Source organism: Xenopus laevis, chromosome 7S, assembly GCF_017654675.1.
Source record: "Xenopus laevis strain J_2021 chromosome 7S, Xenopus_laevis_v10.1, whole genome shotgun sequence".
Taxonomy (NCBI): domain Eukaryota; kingdom Metazoa; phylum Chordata; class Amphibia; order Anura; family Pipidae; genus Xenopus; species Xenopus laevis.
In genome coordinates, this window is record NC_054384.1 from 103,087,368 (window position 1) to 103,097,498 (window position 10,131).

Below are 10,131 nucleotides of genomic sequence, written 5' to 3' on the forward strand. Positions count from 1 at the left end.
GGGAGATAGCTCATAGTACAAGTTGATCCAGGGACTGGTCCCATTGCCATTTTGGAGTCAGGAAGGAATTTTTTCCCCCTCTGAGGCAAATTGGAGAGACTTCAGATGGGGGTTTTTGCCTTCCTCTGGATCAACTGGCAGTTAGGCAGGTTAAAAAAAAGTTAAAAGGTTGAACTTGATGGACGTGTTTTTTTTTTCAACCTAACTTACTATGTATGTAATATATTATTCTTCAAAGCGGTCAGTTGACCTTCTGAAAATTCTGGAAGCCATAAAATGCATAGGCCGCATCTGGTCCGCCGTCATCCTGCCCTAAAGAATAGAAAAGCTTACACATTGCACTTCCACCAGACAAATACACAGTGAAAATCAACTAGATATACAGGCCGTTTTATTACTTCATGGCTGTGGGAGTAGCAGGATCATTAAAGTGAATAAAACATTTATCCGTATCAAGTCAAGCAGGTTTTTGTGCAATAGTTTGAGTTTATAACCCACACTAGAAAATGTACATAACAACTAGGTAGTTGTAATGGGAGATAAGGTGCAGGTAGAATGTATACTCTCTGTGAGGATTTCCACTTTCATCTTATGTGAATTAATTTTGTAATTTATTGTAGTCCAGGGCTGGATAAAGTATTTGCACATCCTAAACTGCCAGATAAAGGGCAGTCTCCAATGACAGCCATGCAGCTAAATGGCACTGCAAACAAAAGTGCAAAGGAAATCCATAAAAATACTGTCAGTGATTCACACTCTTCCCCATAACTCTACACAGTCACTGCAAAAGCTCATGGTACCACTGGCCAGGGCTCCTTAAAGAGAACTGAAGTAGCTAGAAATGTTGTACATGATGTTTTGTGCTTCTGTACCAGCCCAAGGCAACCACAGCCCTTTAGCAGTAAAGCTCTGTGTCTCCAAAGATGCCCCAGTAGCTCCCCATCTTTCTTTCTGCTGATTCACTGCACATGCTCTGTGCTACTGTCACTTACTGAGCTTAGGGACCCACTCACAATATACAGTACACATAGAATAGAAATGTCACAATATAAGGCTGATTAGTAATTAATACAGATAATTACTACATGGCAGCACAGAAACCAGTGCAATTAGCATCAGAATTTAATAATCAGCAAACCTGTAGCATCAGCTTATATTACAGCCAGGGAAGCTCATTTTCTGCTGGATAATTAGTGACGAGCCCTAAGCTTAGCTTCTCAACAGCCAATCAGAGCCCACTGAGCATGTGAGTGTCACAGACACTTTCCAAGATGGTGACCCCCTGTGACAAGTTTGAAGTCCTGGATCATTGCTGCTATTGACAAGCTCAAACTTTAGCCTCGTGCAATAAGTTCACTATATAAAATATAAATTTTTTTAAGAATTATATAAAATATAAAATATAATTTAAATTTAGCCCTATTCATTTTTAGGGCTAAACAGGACAGAGTTTACAGAAAGGTGGGAAAGAGTCCAGGAAGCCAAGAACAATAAACTCTGAAATCATATTCCCTAAGGATCAAGCTCTGAGGTAGGCTTTAGATATTTCTTTCCTATAATTTTAGGCATGAGTAGAATCCCAACACGTTTTAGGCCAAATATACAGACAATGCAAATATATCATATCATAATAATGATGCATTTTAATGGGAAAGTGACAACTGACTGACATGCTTATAATTGGATGGGTTAACCCCGAATTTACAGTATCCAGAGCTACTTATTATTTTGCTCGCAGATTTCAATTTAGTGCCAGACACTATGAGATCATTTGCCATTAGACATTATTATTCTTTATTTACATAGTGTCAATGTATTTTTAAAAAATTCTCATTATTAATAAAGGCAGAGTGCATTTGTGCCCTAAAAGGGATCTAAAGGGAAAAAAAATTGTAGAGTGGTCTTTCTAGCCTGGGGGTCCATGAAACCATGTGATCCAGAGGGGGGTATAAACGAGCTGCATCTCCAGTCACTCTGTTGCGCCCAGAATTGCTTCGGGCCATCCTCCTTGTTGCCTCCAAACACCCAGTCCCCAGTTCCCACCAGTATCTCAGTTCACCCCTAAAATCCACATCATCGAGATGGATCAATACTGCCATGCCGTTTGCAAAGAATGAGACATTTAGCATGCAGATTATACATGTGCCTGAGTTTAAAGGGGTGAGTTAATATACTTAGAGCAGAGACACAGGCTGCTATTTTGGGAGATTAGTCTCCCAGCCACGAAATCGCTTCTTCTTCAGGCAACTAATCTCCCCGAAAAGCCTACTTGGATCGCTTCGGCTTTCTGAAGTCACCCGAAGTTTTTCGTGAGGCAACTTCGAGCGACTTCGGAAAACAAACCGTTCCGAGTGCCGTTCCGGCGATTTACATTCTAGCCAGTTGGAAGGCTTTTCGGGGAGATTAGTCTCTTGAAGAAGAAGCGATTTGTGGCTGGGCGACTAATCTCCCGAAAAAGCAGCGTGTGTCTCTGCCCTTAGAAGTTGTCCCCTCTCTGAATAGTTACATTGCACCATTGCGATTGGATTAGTGTCTAAGAGTTTATATGTCAAGAACTTCCCATACCAGTCAGCTAAACTGAAGAGACGTCTTCAACGATTACTCAGCAAGTCCAGTTGTTTTAGATTTACTTCTACTTGATACACCATGAACTGGATGAATGACTTCTGCTACATCGTTTCCAGATTGAGAGCCAGCAGTGCAGAGAATATAGAAGACGGCACTGCTTTCAACAGCAATTACATTTACAAATAACTATGAAATCATTGAAAATGGTAAAATAATGTCTAAAATTGCCTTTTGCTACGCAGAAAAGGGGTTTTCAGTTGGGGTTCCCCTTAAGTCATCAAGAACCAGTGACCAAGAATAATAAGGGTCAGGGCACACAGGCAGATTCGGGGAGATTAGTTGCCCGGCGACAAATCTCCTCTTTTTCGGGGTGACTAATCTCCCCAAACTGCCTCCCCTGCTAAAATGTAAATCGCCGGCGGGATGGCGCTCGGAGCGATTAATTTTCCAAAGTCGCCCGAAGTTTACTCTTCAGGCAACTTTGGGCGACTTCGAAATAACAAAGTGATTTACATTTTAGCCGGCGGGAAGGCAGGGGAGGCAGTTTGGGGAGATTAGTCGCCCCGAAGAAGAGGAGATTTGTCGCCGGGCGACTAATCTCCCCAAATCTGACTGTGTGCCCTGAACCTTGGAAGTTATCATGTAGATATCGTAGGGTTACTGTGGCAGTGACAGAGTTAAGTGTGTTTTGTGTTGGCTGCATATAATCAATGTGACAGTCACAAGGGGAAGTAACTGTCAGCTCCATAGAGCCCCTGACATCCTGGCTGTGCTATCTGAATGTTATCAAACAGTGAGTAAACAATTTGCAGCGGTCGCAGGCAGGAATTTAAAGCCACAAACATCAACCATTGGAACAGACACTGTGATTAGTGATGGGCAAATTTGCGTCGTTTTGCTTCACAGATAAATTCGCAAATTTCCCACGAAATTTGCGAAACAGCGAAAAACTAGCAAAATGTCGCCGGCATCTAGTTTTTGACGCCAGAGTCAGTTTGTTTTTTACGCCGGTGTCCGTTTTTTGACGCCAGCGTAATTTTTTTGATTCTTGCGAATTTTCACAGGCCGTTTCGCGAATTTATTCGCCCGCGACGAATTGCGCAAATTCCCTGCGAACTTGCGCCTGGCGAATAAATTTCATTGATCACTAACTGTGATATAATTATCCAACACCGTTATGCTACAATTTACCACTAGGCGGCAATCAAGGACCCTTTATTTATATTCCTATTCCTTATACAGACACATTCTGAGCAAGCAGCTCCCTCTGTAACTGTGTATAATACTGTACTTTCTATATGGACAATAGATTATCCCAAATGCAGCTCCATTGCCTGCTGCTGGCAGTGTATATTGCAAACTCCCCCTTGGCTCCTAGAGAATCCGCTAATAATATCTGTACAGGTATGGAATCCGTTATCCGGAAACCCATTATCCAGAAAGCTCTGAATTATAGAAAGGCAGACTCAATTATAAGCAAATTATTAAAAATTTTAAAAACGATTTCCTTTTTCTCTGTAATAATAAAAAAGTAGCTTATACTTGATCCCAACTAAGATATAGTTAATCCTTATCGGAGGCAAAAAACTGGTAGTAGGTTTATTGGATATTTAAATGATATAAGTAGACTTATTTACTAAAATTAAATTTTTTCTAATTCATTTAGAAAAAAAATCCGACCAAACTAGAATTCACAATTTACCCTTAGTCATCATTAAAAAAACGACAAAAAAAATGGATCCACAAAAACCGTGACTTTTTCGGAATGCTGGAAAAAGGCTGGAAAAGCCTGAAATGTTCCAATTATCTTACAAAACCCAGTGCAGGAAATACTATCTTCAAATTGCAAATAGGACCTCTGCCATTGACTTCTACAGGACCTCAACAGGTTGAAGACGGAGTATTTTCGGATTCTGACTTTTTGCAGCCTCGGGGTACAATAAATTTTTTTCCCAATAAAAATTCAAATTTTACTGTAAAAAAACTCAAATTTTTGGAGTTTTTACCATTTGGACTTTAATAAATAACCCCCTTAAAGTATGGAGATCAAAATTACAGAAAACCTCCTTATCTAGAAAACCACGAGGTCCCAAGCATTCTGGATAACAGATCCCACGCCTGTACCAATCAGTGTAAATGTGCAGGGCCAGAAATAGAGCTTCATGCACATCTAGCAGCCTGTGTTTCTCATCCATTCATCATCTGCCTTTAGAACAATGGAATGAATGAGTTTTATTCAGGATCCGGCTGCCCAGCGTATAGGGAAAATAACCTGAGGCTGATCCCTTTCTCTTTCTGCTCTAACATAACCATAGCTAGTTGTATGCCATTAGGGATTTGTCAGATAAACTGGGGATATTTTTGTTCAGTTAGTCGTGTATTTCTCACCAGTCGTGGGCAAGAGAGCTGGGTACTGACTTTTAGTGGAGAAAGTTGATGTCATTGGGGAAGGGGGATAATGCAAGCAGTAAAGTGTCCCAAGACCTTTGTGAAACACGTCCCACTTATTAAGCAACCAGAAAAAAAGTTATAGTGCTGGTTTTCTAAAAATCAAGATGGATTAGCCGCAAATCCGGGGCGGGAAAGAATTTTTAGATGATAGGGGCTATTGATGGGCAAATTAGTCGCATTTCAATTCGCTGAAAAATTTGTGAATTTCCTGTGAAATTCACGAAACCGCGAAATATTCACGAAACACATAGAAGTCAATGGGTGTAGAATTTATTTTGACATGCGGCAATTTTGATGCCCGCGACAATTTTTATATGCGCAATTATTCTGACGGATTTTTCGCTGGCAAATTCTGACCATAAAATTTCCTATTTAAATGACTACTTAGTATCCCTTGTCCATCAAGTTCAGCCCCACCAAACAGTGGCGTAACTAGGTGTTACAGGGCCCAAAGCAAATTCAATTTATTGCCCCAAAAGATTTGTAAATTGACCTAATGTACCAAGAAATAGTGGGATTGTTCATGAATTAGGGCTTTACTGGCCCCCTACACTCCTGGGCCCCTCTGCAACCACGGGGTCTGCTTCTTCTGTAGTTACACCCCTGCCTCCAAATACTGCAAATACATATAAAGACTTATCTATACACGCACATATATACAGGGTCGGACTCCCTACTGCAATGAAGCACATGCACAGAAGGAGCCACGTCATGTACATGCACCATAGGAGCCGCAAATTGTTCTTTTTTTTTTGTAGGGTCAGGAAATCAGGAGAGGGGGGTCTGGCACAGGGGGTTTTTTCCTGGTGTCCCGCCGGCTCAGTCCAACCCTGTATATATATATATACCGTATATATACACCAATACCTATACTAATTAACTATAGATCTAAAGATAACAATAGCGTTGGATACTCTACTTGCTCAAGAAGTAATCCAAGCCACGTAACCCAATTAACAGTGATAATGCTAATTAAGGTAGGGATGCAGGGAATTCGTCTGATTCACCAGGGCACAGGAGAATTATTGTAGAAAAGATCAGAACAAATGGGCTAATGCCAACCAGGGACTCCCCCCTTAAAGGGACAAGCAGAAATCTCCCAAAAGGGAAAGTGACACAGGTGTAACAGTAACATTCAGCAAAACAGATTCAGGTTGGGCCTTTTCTTTGCACTTGCTTCTTTCTTCAGTAAAAAACACTTCCTTTGTGTGATGTACATTCTTCTTCTGTTTGGCCACAAGCTTCCAGAAAGACTTATCCTTTATATTTTTTTCCCCAAGACTCTCCTGTTACTGAGAAAGAAGTAACAAACTTGCCTGTTTACTGTACAGAGTGTACCTGACAATAATAATCTCTCCAGTGAAGAGCATTTAAATATATTTCAGTCCCGTAATGTATTTTGTCATCAATTTCTGTACTTTTGCAGAATGTCCCGATTTCCGAAGTGTCCAAAAATGTTTGCCACCCCTCTGATTTATGTTTCCAGTTTAGGCCACTTATATAAGACCTCCTTACATAAAAGTTGCACCTGTAAATGTTTATGTAATAGACATACATTGGGAGACTCCATTAGCAAAGGGTGAATTTCTAAATAATGTGAGTTTTTAAGGGTCAGGGCATGCTCAGATTCGGGGAGATTAGTTTCCCTCTTCTTCGGGGCGTCGAATCTCCCTGAACTGCCTCTCGCTGGCTGGAATGGAAATCGCAAGGCGGGGCGATCTACATTCTAGCTGGCGGGAGGCAGTTCAGGGAGATTAGTTTCCCCCGAAGAAGAGATTTGTCGCCGGGCGACTAATCTCCTCGAATCTGAGTGTGCCCTGACCCTAAAAACTCCCCTAAACTAGAAATCAGCCAATCAAAATTTATTAATAAAATCACATTTTTTAAAATCGGATGAACGGCTCCGAATTCAATTTTAAAAAATTTGATTAGGGTTTTTTCCCCCCGAAAAAATGTCAGGAAGGCTGCAAACAACTCCCTGGACCTCTCCCATTGACTTAAACAGCAATTCGTCAGGTTTTAGGTGGCGAATAATCTAATTGGAGTTCTTAAAGGACCAGAGAATCATAATTCTTAAAAATCAAATTAGATTTTTAAAAAAAACAAAAAAAAAACGAAATTGAATCTCTAGTTGAACTTGACAGTTTTGACCATAAAAATTCGAATTTTCATTTTGACCCTTGGTAAATCTGACCCAAAGGGGCAGATTTATCAAGGGTCGAATTTCAAACTCCCATCAACTCGGAATTAGAATTAAAAAAAAAGACCAACCGAAATTTATTAAAAAAAAATATTTTTTAAATTTGAGTGAATAGGCTGTATTCGATCGAATTCGATTCAAAATATTTTCAAAAAAAATAAAAAATTAGATTTTTTCAAAGTCCACCAAAGGAGGTCCCCCATAGGCTAAAACAGCAATTCAGCAGGTTTTAGATGGCGAATAGTCAAAGTCGAATCGAAGACCGTACATGATACATTTCTACATTCAAATTTTTTTCAAATTCGAATCAAATTTTAACTATTCCCTAGTCGAAGTACACTAAGGGGCACATTTATCAAGGGTCGAATTTCGAAGTAAAAAATACTTTGAAATTCAACCAACGAATTTAAATACTTTGACTTTGAATACTGAAGTATTTTCACCGAATTTGGCCATCAAACGATCGAAGTAAAATCATTGAAAAAATCTTTGAATCGAATGATTTTACTTCGATGTGTGAAGACTTAGAAAAATGCATTAGAAGGTCCCCATAGGCTAACATAGCACTTCGGCACCTTTAATTTGGCGAAGTATTGAAGTCGAAGTTTTTTTTTTTAAAGAGACAGTACTTCAATTATCGAATATTTGAACTATTTTACTTCGAATCGAATTCGAAGTTGTAGTATCCTATTCGATGGTCTAATTATCCAAAAATTACTTTGAATTTCGAACTTTTGTACGTTGAAAATTCCCTCGCATTCACTTCGACCCTTGATAAATCTGCCCCTAAAATTAGCTTGAAATTCGAATTTATAAATTTGATTTTTAAATCCCAACCTTGATAAATCTGCCCCTAAGTGTGGAAGTATTATCAGCACTTCTGAGAAACAGTTTGTGCCATGAAGCAGTGGTGGGTGAGGGCATCGGTGCACAAGAAGTAATTCAACTTATTTCCCATCTGTTGATCCTTGTTGGCCGGGCAGAGACCTGAAGCCTAACGACAGCTGTGACCCATATTCCCTCTTTGCTGCCAAACATAGGCCGGTGTTTATTAGCAACGCAGTAAACAAGAAACGAGAGGGGAAGGAAAAAGAAAAAAAAAAAACAGATTCACATCTTTATTACTGTCAACCAGAGAAGTGCAACACATTCACCTGGTAGAACGTCAGGACTATTGTGTACCTGCACAGTGACTAAATAAAGAGACAGAACATGAGAAGAAGACAATATTACATGGTATTGCAATAAATAAAAGACACCCATTAACAGAATAGTATTTGGTTACAGTTGGCGAGTGTACATAGTAAAAAAGAACAAACGCGGTGATTCCGTACCTACTGGCCAGAACGTCTCGTTCAGAATTTAAGAACCCATCAGAAACAAAAAAAAAGTCAATGGGTCTTCTCAGCTTTCCGGCCAGTTACAGTGCGTTATAATTTCTTTGGCCTCGGCTTTAGCAAACCTGGTACATTTTACATCAAAACTGCTGGCTTGGTGGAACACTGAGCTACTGGAGAAGATTAGGTTTGGTTACCCTTTGCCTCGTCATCCCTTAATGGTCTTCTACAGGGGTGGAACTACAAAAAAAGCAGACCCTGTGGCTGCAGAGGAGGTATAGGGGCCCAAATTAACAAGTACTTTTAATATATATTGGTAAAACAGGACAACCTCTGGATATTTTAGGGGCCCTAAAATTATACAGGATGCACCGAATCCACTATTTTGGAATCAGCCAAATCCTTTCGCGAAAGATTTGGCCGAATACCGAACCAAATCCTAATTTGCATATGCAAATGAATGGCGTCTATATGTAAAAGTGACGGAACATCAAGGACATTTGGGAGTGGACTAGCGTAAACCTAATTTTATCCATTGTTAGTCCCATGGGGCTTCACTCTCCAGCAGTTGAATTAGAAATCATAATGATCTGCTAGTTCAGGTATAGGATCTGTTAGTTATCCAGAAAGCTCCGAATTACGGAAACGTTGTCTCCCATAGACTCCATTTTATCCAAATTTTTAAAAGAGATTTCCTTTTTCTCTGTAATAATAAAACAGTAGCTTGTACTTGATCCCAACTAAGATATCATTAATCCTTATTGGAAGCAAAACCAGCCTATTGGGTTTATTTCATGTTTACATAAATTTCTAGTAGAGTTAGGGCATGAAGATCCAAATTACGAAAAGATCCGTTATCCGGGAAGCCCCAGGTCTCGAACATTCTGGATAACAGGTCCTATACCTTTAGTGTACCCAAGGATTATAATGGCTATTGTTCTGCTCTAACCGGGACCGGAGTGTTACTAATGGAACCATTAAGGCAATTTGCCAACAAAAGGGAGAGATGGGACATCTCATTAATGCGTAACCATGGAGGTGAATGAATATCCAAAAGGGAAAATGTACCCTATGTATAAAGGAGGACTTGTATTGCACTTCAGTTCAACTGAAAGGACAAGGGCATAGCTTATTGTGTGTACAGTTTTTAAACTGGTGATTGGAACGTTGCCATTGGCTAAGTTAAAGCTAAGAGTCATCTACTAACAGCGACTGCAACAGCCGTAAATAGCACCGAATCCCCTATTTTGGATTCAGCCGAACCCCCGAATCCTTCGCGAAAGATTCGGCCGACTACAGAACCGAATCCGAATTTGCATATGCAAATTAGGGTTAGGAAGGGGAAACCCATTTCTTACTTCCTTGTTTTGTGACAAAGTCAAGTAATTTCCCTCCCCTAATTTGCATATGCAAATTAGGATTTGGTTCGGACGGGCAGAAGGATTCGGCTGAATCCTGCTGAAAAAGGCCCAATCGTGGATTCTGTGCATCCCTAGTAATTAGATGGAGGTGAGATTTCACATGTACTGCAGCCATCGGCTCTCAATCACATGTAGCAATGCTTCTCTGTAGCCC